We start from the raw sequence: 14,297 nt of genomic DNA on the forward strand, positions 1-14,297 counted from the left end.
ATCAATTGATCTAAAATTCAAAGAGAGGTGCTACGTCCACAACATTTTTACAACATTTTCACAACAAATCACAGGTGGTTAGTTATTATTGGTTCGAATTTGAACTTAACACTAAGATTACTTATTTGCCCTAACAATAATAACCAGTAACAACCTGCCACTTAAGATTTGTTGTAAAAATGTTGTAAAAATGTTGTGGACATATCATTTCTCAAATTGAAATTCAAATCAAAATTCTGCCATCCAAACGCAGCCTAAGAACAATTTCATTCCCTCGCCAACAATGTTAAACAATTGCAGTGAATTCAATTGTCACTCCGTTCAGGAACAATGTTTTACACACACACACACATATATATATATATATATATATATATTTTGGAATTCAAATTCCAAAACCATGATAAGTACATACTACAATGTCATAGGCTCATAGCACTCTTTAAACTTCATGTGAATCTTTAAAAAAAAAAAAAAAAATTAATTATAAAAACAAAAAGAGATTGTGGGTGAAATTCAGAAGCTAGCTCTCAACCTAATATTAGAAGGAATATTCATTGTTATTTGTCAGAATCTCTTCAAATCTAACTTTTTACTTTATTTTTATGGGACTCTTTAACTCTAACTTTTTCCAGTTCGAATGATCATATTTGCTGTCAAAGAGATGGACTAAAAGCAACTTAACCACACCCAACAACCCAGCAACTAGAGCAATTATTTCTTTTTATATTTCTTGTTCGTGAGTACTAAATTAATTGAGTAATTGTCTCACATTGTTTAAGAGAGTATGTTGTGTGTAATATAACTTGCCTCATCTTCCCTTAAAAATTATCATGGCTTTTGAGTGGAATTGTGATGTGCCTTTATATTAGAATCTCTTTCTCTCTTCATTGTGTGTGTGTGTTTGTTTCTAAAAAAGAAAAAAAAATAGTTGAGTAATAAATTACTTTTGTACTCAGACACCAAAATGATCAATTTCTTTTTCCCGTCTTTTTTTTTTTTTTTGGATAATTTGAGATTAAAACTTTGTTGTTCTAGATTCTAGAATATTTGAGAACCAAATTGGGCTCTAACACCAACAATAAAAATTAAAACAAATTCCTCTATAGCAATCAAATATTAAAAAATAAATAAGGAAAAATCTGTAGAGAGTACAAAATGTTGGACATATATTCTTTGCTCAAATTAATATTGTAAGCAGTAAGGAATATGAGGCAACAATTAAAGTTTACGCAATGTACCAATGGCCTCTCCAAAGTTAGTACTTTAATACCTTTTTTTGAGAAGATAGTACTTTAATACTTAGTTGGATAGTTTGGTGGAAATAAATGCAAAAATAATTATAAACTTTGTGACTAATCTTCATACTCCCAACAAACTAATCTAAAATGACCATTCTCCACTTTTGAACGTAATATAATTACAGAAATAACAAAAGATATCTCAGTTGAAAAAAAGTAAAGAGTGATTAATTCTTGGTATGGAAATTTAAAATCAGGGTATTATTCCAACCAAATCACATGAAAGTAGACTTTTACTATTGGTAATTCAAGCTTCGTAATTTTTGAACTGTTAGGCTAATTACGTAGAAATAAAATATATATAACCATGTTTAATTTTTTTTTAATTAGATACAATAAAATTAAAATCATATCTTAATTAATGACTATGGAAAAAAAAACAATGTTTCTAACTTTCATGACGCAACAATAGTGAGAACACTGGCTTTGGCTCAGCCATCTTTTTCCCCGGGAAGTGACAGTACAATGTATGAGCTTGACTTGAAACTGACTGATGTAGTGTGGCATAACCCATTTGGATTTGTAACTTTAGGTAAGAACATGGTAGGGACCAAATCATTGTGTAGAAAACTAGCAATGGACTTCTACATTAAAAATACTATACCAAGTAATGATACCATAAGAGGAGCATCACAACATATATACGAGTACATTGCAAATGATAATAGAAGGGGTAGTGTTTATTGTACACGGTATGCGTCCAAATACACAGTGTGCAATAAGTATTAGCCTAATGGAAATGACTTAGGAATGATTCATTAATTGCTTTAGCTGGCATCTCATAATGTCTAATGGAGCTGATCAAGGTTTGATTTGCAATTTCGCAACCCAACCTAAAAGTTGAAACCATTTGATTTTAAGATGTACACATAAAGCTGGCGAAAACATTTTTTTTTTTTCATTTACTATTTTTAAATTAGGTCCCAATTAATGGAGATAACAATATTTTCCAACAAGCTTAGGATATCAATGGAGTCTTATCCAATTAAATTGAGACTAGCATATCAATTAAGTTAGACCATTGTTTTACATATTGAATCTTTCTTCGAAATGTTGGGAAATTTTGCACACTCATATTGTTACGGAATTTTTTTTGGGTTACTATGAATAAATAATTTTATTGAAGAATAAAGATTAGAAAATTTTGGATTTTTAGAGTAACTAGAATGTTCTTGGCAAACTAGAAAATTATCATTAGAGTGCTTTAGATAGGCACAGGCTTAGCAAGTTCTATGGGTTGTTGACTATTGGCTTATATGATTACCCAAAAAGAGCCACATAATTCCTTTTCCTCAACTCTAACATGACCATAAATTTATGGTCACAATTTTAGCTTATAAAAACCATAATATATCGATTGGTGGTCGTTAACCTAAAGATGATTATGTAGGACGAAATCACTTAGGTAGCTTAGGAACAGTACATAATCGACCACTCATATTTGCAGTTGTGACATACCTAATCCTAAATAGCCCATTTGTTTGCATTCTCTTAGTTTCGCTTTTTAGGCAAAACAATTAAGTTGTTGTTAACTTAGTGTAGTAGTGTGTCTCACTCTCAACTCTCAAACTAATTTCATTATAATTTGTCTTTTTTTATCCATTGAACATAACTCAAATGCCATCCACATCTTATTTCAAAAAATAGAAAACGTACTCACAAGGAATTCTTTGAATTTAGAAGGAAAAAAAAAAATGCAAGAATCTACCAAGAAAGAAGAAGTAAAAACTTCTTTGAAGTTTTATTACTCAAGGTTTGAATGCTTATGGGTTACAAGTGACAACTAATCTGGAAGTCTAGAGCGTCTATACATATCCTTAATTAGAAAATTCTAGTTTTTTTTAAGCATGAAATTAGGCTAGATATAAGAATGGCCAAAAAAAAAAAATCCTAATTAATACCTCAATTTTGATTAATTTTGAAGTATGAATGAAATTTTATGATTTGGTCTTAAAAAAACAAAATAAAATAAAACAAAGGGAAAAGAAAAGCGTCTAAAACTGTTTTCCCAAAAAAAAAAAAAAAAAAACCCAACAATTTTGAAATACCAATACAAAAAAAATCAGACTATATATGACTTCTAGTCTTCTACGATTCTTTGCTTTTTGATCATGAAAATGAAGCTCTCTGTAACTTGTGGGCCAACTTTAGAACTATATGCTTCTCTAAGGAGGGAGCACTTACAGCTCGCAGTTGCATTGGAAGAAAGTGTTTCATGAAATAGGAAATTTAAATCATAATTACACTTTTTATACAAAAAGAAAAAGGAAGTAACCACAATAATTGGTTCTTTTTTTACAAAAATTGAAAGTTACCCTTATGTTTTGTCAGCTTGATTGCGACAGTTTATTGGCTTGGACTCTATATATCTTTACCATGTCCTAATAAGTAATAAATTTGGAGATTTCTGTTGTATAGTAAGCTGTACAGTAAAGTATATATGTGATGACCCAAAGCCGAATTGAATATCTAATACATAAGAAAAGATCTATATATATATATATATATATATATATATTCCCTACGACTCTACAAACTTTGGGAATTTTTGCATGTAATTGGTAAATCTAATGTCATATGCAAGACAAGTAATTGGTGAAGCATTCCGCAAAATGTTTGAATTGATCTTTAGTATTCTGTTAAAATACTTCAATATTTTGGTGTCTGAATTTTGATTTATATATCAAAATTGAACAAGAAGTGAGGGCCCTCGCAATGAGAAATAATTTCAGTTAATAAGTAGGCAGTTTTATCATATAGGACAAATTACGTATTTGGTCTCTATTTTTTGTATCATATTTTCATTTGGTTCTTAACCTTTTAATGTTATGTCAATTTAGTTTCTGCCGTTATATCTTGGATGGAAATTGTTGTAGCGACTAACAGCCAAAAATAAAAAATTAGTTTATTATTGTCACATCAACGAAAACTTATTTTTTATTTTGGCTATTAATCACGCTAGCAATTTTCATCCAAGTTGTAACGGTATGGATTAAATTAGCAAAATATTAAAAGGTTAGAGATCAAATTGGTACAATTAAAAAGTTAAAGACTAAATTAAAATATAGTGTAAAAGATAGTGACCAAATATGTAGTTTACCCTATTGTATAATATCTTACCAGATAATCCATACACGTTGAAATAAATCCACAAGAAAATTCTAAGAAGCTTTGTGTTACCTTTCGTTATGGAATTGGATAAAACAGACCCCTTATATTTTGACCCTTTATAATAAATTAGTTGCATAATTTTTTTTTAAAATTGTTATATTTTGATGTTTGATTAAAATAAACTAAATAAGGGTACTTTGGACAGAATTCTAACGATTTCATTTAAGTGTAAACCTTAGGAGTCAAATGAATATAGCACTTGAAAGTTATACTCCAAATCTGATAAAGACAAATTATCTGCACAAGGATGTAAATTGCAACTTTATCTTTCAAAAAGAAAAAAGTTTCTTGTTTATGTTACATTCCGTTTATTCTAAATCTCATGTATAAAGTCTGCAACCGATTCCAGTTTCTATTTCTTGATGGATTACTCCAGTTTATGCTCGTCTTGTCGCATTCTTCAACGGGAATGCACTTCTGAAATTGTCAATTCAATTGTAACCTTTGTGGCCCCTATATTATGTTTGATCTGATAATGTGAATTATACTTATCTTCCTATACTTCAGATTAAAACGTTAATACAGATAATATATAGGAGCCTAAATGAAACAAAGATTTTTTTAAAAAGTTAATTGATCATACCGAGACAATTGAAACTTTAATATCATTTTGTTCTAAGTATAATTAATCACAGCAAGTTTATGTATATATAAAAAAAAATGAAGTATAGAACACAACACAAAGGTTTTGTGTTTATAGGATTCAGTTTTTATTTTTTAACTAAATGTGGTTCAGCTTTAAATATATGTCCATGAGCAATAACAATATATAAGTTTCACCAAGCAAAATAGATAATTGTAAGAATGCACACAACAATTTTATGAGAAACAAAAAATCAGAACTCTCTCTCATAAAAAAAACATGACAAAAGAATTTGGTTTAAATTATTTGCAGCATCTTAAACTCTCTCTATAGAATAAAGAATAGTGCTAGGACCACATATCTTTTCATGTTCAAATTTACACTACTTAGAGCAATTGCATCAATTGGTGTATAAGTGTGTATAATAAAAGAAATGCTCAAATTTACACATTTTTTATTTATTTATCAAAAACAGCCCACATCAGCTCATGCATAACTGTCTATATTTTACATTCTCCTTCAAATTGCTACAGTATCGTGTAAATTTACACGGGTACTGTAGCATGTGTATTTGATTTTTTTATAATTTTTTTTCTCTCCTCCTACTGACTCTCACCTCCCTCTCTCTCTCTCTCTCTCTCTCTCTCGGACACAGCACAACTCTCTCTTTCTCTCATCTCATCCATTTTTCTTCCTCTAGCCGCCGGAGAAGAATGGGTTTGGGTGTGGGTGAGGCTCGACGGAGTGAGCTCGACGGAGAAGACGCAGTGAGGGAGACGGAGAAGACGCACGCTCGCCGGAGAAGACGCAGTGAGGCTCGACGGAGAAGACGCAGGCTCGACGGAGAGGACGCTCGCCGGAGAAGACGCAGTGAGGCTCGACGGAGAAGACGCTCGCCGGAAAAGACGTAGTGAGTTGACGGAGAAGACGCAGTGGGGAGGAAAAGAAATAATAAAAAATGTAAAAGAATGAATATTTTATTAAATAAATATGTAAAATAGATAAACTGATGTGGGTGTTTTGTAAAAGTGGAGGTGTAAAATAGAAAAAGTAGGTTTTTTCGTGTAAAATAAACAAAAATTATGAACGAGCTGATGTGGTTGCTGTTATGCATTAACTTCTGATTGAATTTCAATATTTTCACATGAACTGTTAGCATTACTCTAAAATAAACACGCGGCCGCGAACAAAGTCAGCATAGTTGACTTGTTTTGTGGAATATTGTCTAATCCAAGTACGAATTTGCAGTCAATATGGGCCATATTTTGTTTGTGTTTGAAAGCCTACTTTCTAATGTGTGTAATTTATTGTGACGTGGAGAATGGAATACCATGCATCAATTAATAAGGCAAAAAAAAAATCCTGCAAGGAAAAAAAAAAAGTTGAAGGCTGATCTTTTGCTTGTATTTGATCAAATATTTTCATTTTTTTATTAAATAAAAGTATGCGAATTCCATTGACTAGATCATTATTTTAAAGCACATGCACATGAATTTAAGAAATAAAAAATATAATTCTATAACGATCATCACCATGCTTTTCATCTGGCCTCTAATCAAAAGAAAAGCAAAAAAAATTTGCTACTATGAATATGTCAAATCTGACACAAAAAAGCTTAATTGACATGAGTTCTCAATGAAGAAATGACATTTCAATTATCCATCTCCTAAAGTTTATGAAGTTTGTTTTCCCATTATAGATAAGTTTGATATGTTCAAGCTACTCTACTGCCTAGCTATTTTCATTTTAGGTTTCGGCCGTGTGACCCAAAAAAGTATGGACTTTCCTCCATCTTTGATAAATCTGAGAAAAACAATTGTCAGTAAGTATTGTACATAAGGACCATATAGTCACTCTCAGTCTGAGCCATATGTATTTACAAATATGTGCTCGTAATTCTAAGTTCACAGATCAAGAATCACCGCTTATATATTTTCTTTTAAATACAACTAAAATAGTGAAAAGTTTGTGTCTAGCAGTCCTAAAATAGAAAATCTAAGGTGAGCTATCAGAAAAAAAATGGTTTCTCCAGAAGGAAATTTTTTATTATTGAGGTGGTTTTAAAAAATACCAAATTTCTTTTTTGATACGTAAAAAGGTTCTAGCATAAGATGCCGAGAAAGGAAGGGAAAAAAGAAAAAAAAAAGAAGAAGTTGATGAGATCTAAAACTACATAGATATGAAAAATCCGAAAGGAGAAAGAAGCAAAACCTTAAATAATTCTCAATTTCTCATCTAAGTAAAATATAATGGTTTTAGTTTGGACATTATATATATGAAAAAGAAACCTGCCTACACAAAAAAGAAAAAAAATTGATGCCTTAACTTGATAGTATAGAACAATCTTCATAAAGCAAACACGTACAAAGGTTTCGAATCCTATCTAGATGTATAACATCTATCACAAAAAGTTTAGACAATTATGCTTTTCATATACCTTTCAACATGATTCCTAACATTTATATATTTTCTTTTGAATCAAACACCAGAATTAGGATTAAGTGTGACATATAATATTTCTCACATCACTTGTTTAATGTCTTTTGAAACCGTCTTTCTATCATGCTAGATAGAAGCTCCTTCACTGAATTATGATGAGTCTAGTCGTGCCTAGCACTATAGAAAAGTACTTTAAAAGTCCTAATTATTTTACAAAAAAAAAAAAAAAATTGCAAAACGTTAAACAATTTTGGTAAATAATTTTAAGTGGTTTTTAACTAATGCTGAAAAATAACATTATGATACTGAAATTGAAATTTGAAGTTTTTATATATTATAAATCCAAACTTTAAAATACTATTCAATGTAATTTATCAACCACTCAAAGCATGCCAACATTTCAATTAATAAAGCTTTATATCAGGAAAGTTCTAATATTATAACTTTAAAGTTAAATCTTTACTTTCTACAGTAATATCAAATGGACACTTAAGCATGATTCAAATATTATAAATAAAGATAAAAAAAAAAAAATCAAGAACTAAGAGCTCCTTAATGATATATATATATATATATATATATATATATATATATATATAATAATTATTCCACATTACTTATGAATGCGTCTTTGCTCAAAAAAAAAAAAAAAAAATAATGTATCACGTGTAGCATAATTTGTCTTATCTTTCCTCAAAAGATACCGTGACATTTGAGTAAAGTTTGTGGTGTGTTTTTGTATTTGGACTTTTAACCCTATCTTTGTGTGTGTTTATTTTTTTAAAAAATAAAAAATAAAGCAGCTCCCTAATAATATAAAAATTTAATTAAAAAGGAAATTAATTGTCTCTTCACTTAAAGCAATCAATAATGAGTCTCTCTCTCAATTCTTTCCCCCTTGCACTTTTACAAGGTTATCCACTAGTAAAATTTTATATTTTGTGCCTCTAATGAAGTGAAAATGCTACCATTAATTTCAGTAGCTTTTGCCTTAAAATTTCTTTTTACAATATGTTTCTTAACTATTGAAACGGTAAATTATGATTGGTGTATAATAAAAATGATGTTGATAAAAATCTCAATGAAAATTAATGATTTGCACTAATTGTAATCTATCGCCTTAATAAGTTGTAAAAAATATTACCAATAACATTGTTGTTTTTTCACTTTTGTTTGGAATTTTAGCAAATTTTCCAACTTTTTTATTTATTTATAAAATATAAGATAGAATTTCTACTTTAGCATAATTTAAGTGTATATGTGTATAAAGCTCCCTCTTGGAGACTTGAACCTCAACCCTTACCCCTCACATCCCACAAGTATTTATACTTATAGAGTGACCACAGCACCAAGGGGGAGCGGTGGTCAAAATTTTCAACTTTAGCATTTGAACATGTGTTACAACTTAGAAAGTCAATAAGTAACCATCATTAATACCAATAGGTCATAGAACTGCCTATCTTGGGTGAGTTGATCTATCCCCAAGGTTTGACAGGTATGAGGACCCATGTTCAAGTGATCCTAGGGTGAGGAGAAGGTGGGGTTATTTAATTAAGTAAATATTTCTAACAAATCTCAAAAGAAAGAAAGAAAAGAAAAAAAGTCATAAGACATTGCAATTACACAAAGATATGTAAGTGGACCCTGGGTTGGGCAAACTATCAAACTATTACAGGCAGGAAAATATTTCTCTCTGAACCCTTCAAACTCTGCCGATATCTTTTTATTGGATGTTAATTTTAAAAAATCTAACCGTTAGATTGCATGTTTTAATTATATTCTCATGCTTACAAATTTCAAAAAGATCAAAGATAAATAGTGAAATCATCAATCAAATGTTTAAATTTTAAGTTTTTGTGATCTAAAATGATGCATAAAAATAAATTTATTGATCAAATAGTAAATAAAATCTGATTAACATATGTGTTAAAAACATAAAGAATATGAAGTCTAACAATTAAATTTTCAAAATTCACATCTAATAATAAAATATATGACGAGTTTGAAAATGTTTTCTAGACTGGAGAGAAATTTTGCCCTAACTAGCAAGTATTGGTGAAAGATTTACTCTCCTAATATATATATAAATATAAGATGCACATAAAAAAAAATAAAAAAGTGGATTAGTAAAATTGAATCAGCTTCAATTTCACATATGATACTCTTGTAGTTAAGGTGAGCAGTAATGCTATCTATACAGGCCACCATGCCAGGCGGCAAGACTCAGCAGTCATCATTACTTCTCTCCCTTGATGTCAAAATCATGATTAGTGTTGAAAATTACTTCTCCTAGAACATCATGGGTGCAACATGAGCTGTTGGGGGTTGAGTATGATGTAATTTATTATTGCCCCTCAATTCTATTTCTCAAGTACGCTCCTTCTCCAAGTTACTCCGGAATTGGCTAAAAATACATGTCATATATCGAGAATAAATGAATAACATATATATATATATATATATATATATGTACGTATGTATGTATGTATATGCGCTATCTTTCTTCTTAAATTTAGGAAGTAAACCTTCGATCGATATTAAAACAACGATTTTCTTTAGTTACCATTTCTATATGTTTGATTCTGGGCACGAGATATAGCAGCCTCTACATTGTTTTTGTCACAATGGTAGGTGGGATTTCACAGGTGCAAATGTGAACACTTGCGATGGAGCACCTAAAGTTGCTGACAACCTAGAATTTCACAGTCGATAATGAGAACAATTTCACTAATTGCAGGTTCTCTCCCCTTCAAAAATTGTTCATTTTGATTATTTCATGGTTTAGTTTTTATTTTCTAAACCTAATTGTGTACAAATTATTCTGTCATTTAATATTTTTTTGATACAACTGTCATTTAAAATTTTAAATAACCTAGCACTTTTAAATTTGTAAAATCTAATTTGAACCATGAAAAATGGATGAAAATGGATAATATTTGAAATTTGTTTATTTTTATTTTATTTTTTGTTGCCACTTACTGAACCAAACTCACATGCATCTTGGAAAAGCATCGTGATCTTTTATGCATTGAGCCAAGTCATCTAGGAGAAAAGCACGTGAAGCTCAAGTATGTGCTTAATGGATTTGGATCAGAATGCCAAAAATGAAAAAAAGGAACAAGATAGACCAAAATGAAGTGGACCTTTATGCTGTTAATAGGAATTCGAAGCATATACCCCTTACCCCTGTAGGTTCTTTAGAAACGGTTGAGGCAACGAATCAAAAAGAAAGGTAAAACATAATAAAGATAGGGAAATGTCACCTGATTAGCTCGTTCATCTCCGCTTTTCTGCCTAACCTCAAATCTTGAGTTTAGAGAGGACAAAAGTGTGCCTTCGTTTTTTTTTTTGGAAAAGATCAATGATATATATAAAAGTTAACGGATGTTCTAAGCACGTTAGTTTAGAAAATATTTTATAGAAAAAGAAAAACAAACAAATGATTTTTATGGTAACTTTTTATATTTCACATAAAAGTAGTATTAAAAGTTTTTTAAAATAGTCCATTAACCAATGTGTTAAGAGAACTTTATTATGAAGCAACCAAGTATTGCTCTAACGCATTATTTGGCTTGATAGCCGCTCCACAAAGACAAGTTTTTGTATGGTGGGGGGTAAGGGCCACAAAGACAAAGTTTTTGTAGACTAGAATATGACTTCTATTTTAAATTAAAAAGAAAAAGAAAAAAACTAACTAATTGCAGTAAGTCAAATGAACTAACTTATTTATTTATTTATTTATTTTTATATAAGATAAAATTTTACTCTAACCTAATCTAAGTGGATATGTGTGTGAAGCTCCCTCCTGAAGACTTGAACACTGACATTTGCTCCCCACACCCCACAAACACTTATACTTGTAGAGTGACCAATGCAACAAGTGTGTGCGGTGGTGTCAAATGAACTAACTTACATGTATTTAATTAACCATTATATTTTAGGTATAATATGATAATTATAATTCCGTGGAGCCAGACGTCTCAGAACTTACACTTGATGATTCTCTCATCTCATGATCAACCAAGAAACAAATTGTGGTTTGCTTTCTCTAGCACAGAGGTAGAATATTGAGTCTGGGCTAGTGCCATGTCTGAACTACTTTGCTTGTAATGGATGTTTCAGGGTATGGGCATCGATTGGAACAATATGGCATGATTCATACCCAAAATGACATGTTTCGCAAGTGGACCGAGATCGACCACCATTTTTCCTGCCATCATTTTCCTTAGGGTACTTTGCAGCTTCGCTTCATATCATCTCAAGATTAGCAGTTTGCCAACATTTCTAACGAGTACCATCTACAATAGTGCTTTAGTGGTATTGTCCCCAATCCTAAAATGGTTTCCTGTAATCCACCTTGAGTTTTAGGAGGTCTAAGATCATGACAGAACTACTCAAGGGACAGCGGGTGCCTTTTTTTGTGTGAATAATATGTATACTTAGATCTTTTTATGGTATGTACATAATTAAAATTTGAAGTGTGGAAATACTTGTTTATATTCGTTTTTTTTTTCCAGTAAATTAAATAAGCCAAACTCAAATCTAAGTTTAAGTTTGACTATTAAACGAGCTAAGTTCAAATATAATAATATATTCATGAACAAATTCATGAACATGAGACTCGATTTAACCATATATAATATTAAATTTTTATATGCATATATGTATAAAAATATATTTATATAAACTTTGTATTGGAATTTAGAAGTTTGTAAATAATTTCATTTGATATCAAATTATTTTTGACAGTTTATTAATATTATATACAAATTATTTGTAGTAAAAATTTTTAAACTTGTGAAGGAATAAAAAAATTTAGTTAGGGTAATTATATAGGGAAAAAATTCCAGTAGCTTGTGAACAACTTGAGTTTTTGATAAAAAAAATGAACTAAACTTGTATATGTAATCTTGTTCAGTGATAAGTTTAAACTCAGCTTGCATTCAAAATAAAAAGAAATGAACAAACCTAAACTTTTAATACTTGGCTTAACTTGTTTATAGCCTTAAGTGGTGACATCATAGAAGGCATCACCCCCTCAAGAAGCACTGCCAACTCTTGCATAAACTACCAGTACCCTAAGATTCTCAATGCTATTTGTGATATTAAATGGGGCAATCTCTCTCTCTCTCTCTCTCTCAATTTAGTTTTGTGGAAGGAAAATTTTTGGAATGAAACACTTTTTGTTTTTGCTTCTATTTTCACTCTATCTTGTACTATGGAAGAATTGGCTAGTAAGTGGAACAATTTTTCATTGTCTGAGAAGGAAACTTATGGTTTTGTTCTCTCCAAGGAACAACGCTCCAAGGAATTTCTCCTTCCTGCAAAATTCTTAATGCCTCGTTTTCTTAACATGGAGGCGATGGCCCGCACTTTTAAACAACTATGGAGGTCAACAAATGGCTTCAAGATCCGTACCCAAAGTGAGCACAAGGTTCTTTTTGTTTTTGACAATCTGGAAGATATTCACAGAATCACCCTCAATTAACCATGGAGTTTTGATAAGCACCTTGTGATGTTGTAGAGGTATAATTCAGATTGCCTAGTCTGTGATTTGATTTTTTTAAAGACGTTTTTCTAGGTGCAAGTCCACGATATCATAGCTCGCTATATGACAGAGGAGGTGGCAAAGAACATTTGTGAAACAATTGGTGAAGTGCAAAAGTCGTCAACTTCTGTAACTGATGAGGGGGGGCTACTTCATTCGGGTTCTAGTAGAGGTGGATATATCCTTACCATTGTGTCGAGGAAGGGTCATAACTTTAGAGAACGGGGAAAAAAGTTGGGTCCAATTCAAATACGAATGCTTACCAAAATTTTGTTTTTGGTGTGGGCATTTAAATCATGTTGACAGGAATTGTGAGCACTGGATTCAAAGCAAAGGAACAGTGAAACCTAAACAATTTCAATGCCAGTCTAAAGGCAGCTCCTTTCACAGCATATGGGAAGGAAGTTATTTATGTGTCATGTTTCTATGAGCACAAGCAATCTTTCACGAGGAAAGCTTTTTATTCGACCAGAATGGAGTCAAAGAAAATTGAGACAGAATCAGGGGAAGGCATATCGGAGAAAGCTCAGGTGAGCAGGGAAGTCGAAGGTGAATTAGTCATTAATGAGGGTGTAAGTCACATTAATGAAGAAACAGATATGAGGAAAATGTTACACTCGACTTCAGCTATTCCAGAAAACAGGACTCTATTCCGAGTCAGTTGTCTCCAGCTGAAATCTAGGAATCAATGGATAAGGGTGTTAATAAGGGAGTTACGGGATTGGCTGAGGATTCAATTCCTTTGGGGGTTACGACTGATACTTTATTTGAAATTAAAATAAAGGAAATTGATGTAGATATTGCACAGTTTAATGGAGATTCAGTTATGAAAGGAAACTCGGGGATTGCTCTTAATGAGAATTTTATTCTTAGCAAAACACGTCTTGTGCACACAAATTCCAAGATCACGTGCAAGTCAGTTGAGGTTTTTACTGTGGGAATCCCTCATGGTAACCCATGTTCCTTAACCTAGAAAAAACCAAAAACCCCTAGAAGAACTTATAAGAAACAAGCACGTAAAAAAGCCACGGGTAGCAAAACGCTAAGTGCACAGATTGGTGGAAAACGATCTAGTTTGACTCATCAGGAGTTACCTTCGAAGCATAGATTGGTTTCAAAAGATGATGGAAGTTCCTCAATTTCAATGGTGGAGGCTGAGCATCAGCCCCGCCAATTGCAATGAGTTGCCTAGTGTGGAACTGTCGTGGGCTTTAGAACTCATGTACAAAGAACGAGCTTGTAGATGTTGTGCGGG

The sequence above is a fragment of the Castanea sativa genome, chromosome 5 (genome assembly GCF_040712315.1).
Source record: "Castanea sativa cultivar Marrone di Chiusa Pesio chromosome 5, ASM4071231v1".
In the NCBI taxonomy this organism is placed as follows: Eukaryota; Viridiplantae; Streptophyta; class Magnoliopsida; order Fagales; family Fagaceae; genus Castanea; species Castanea sativa.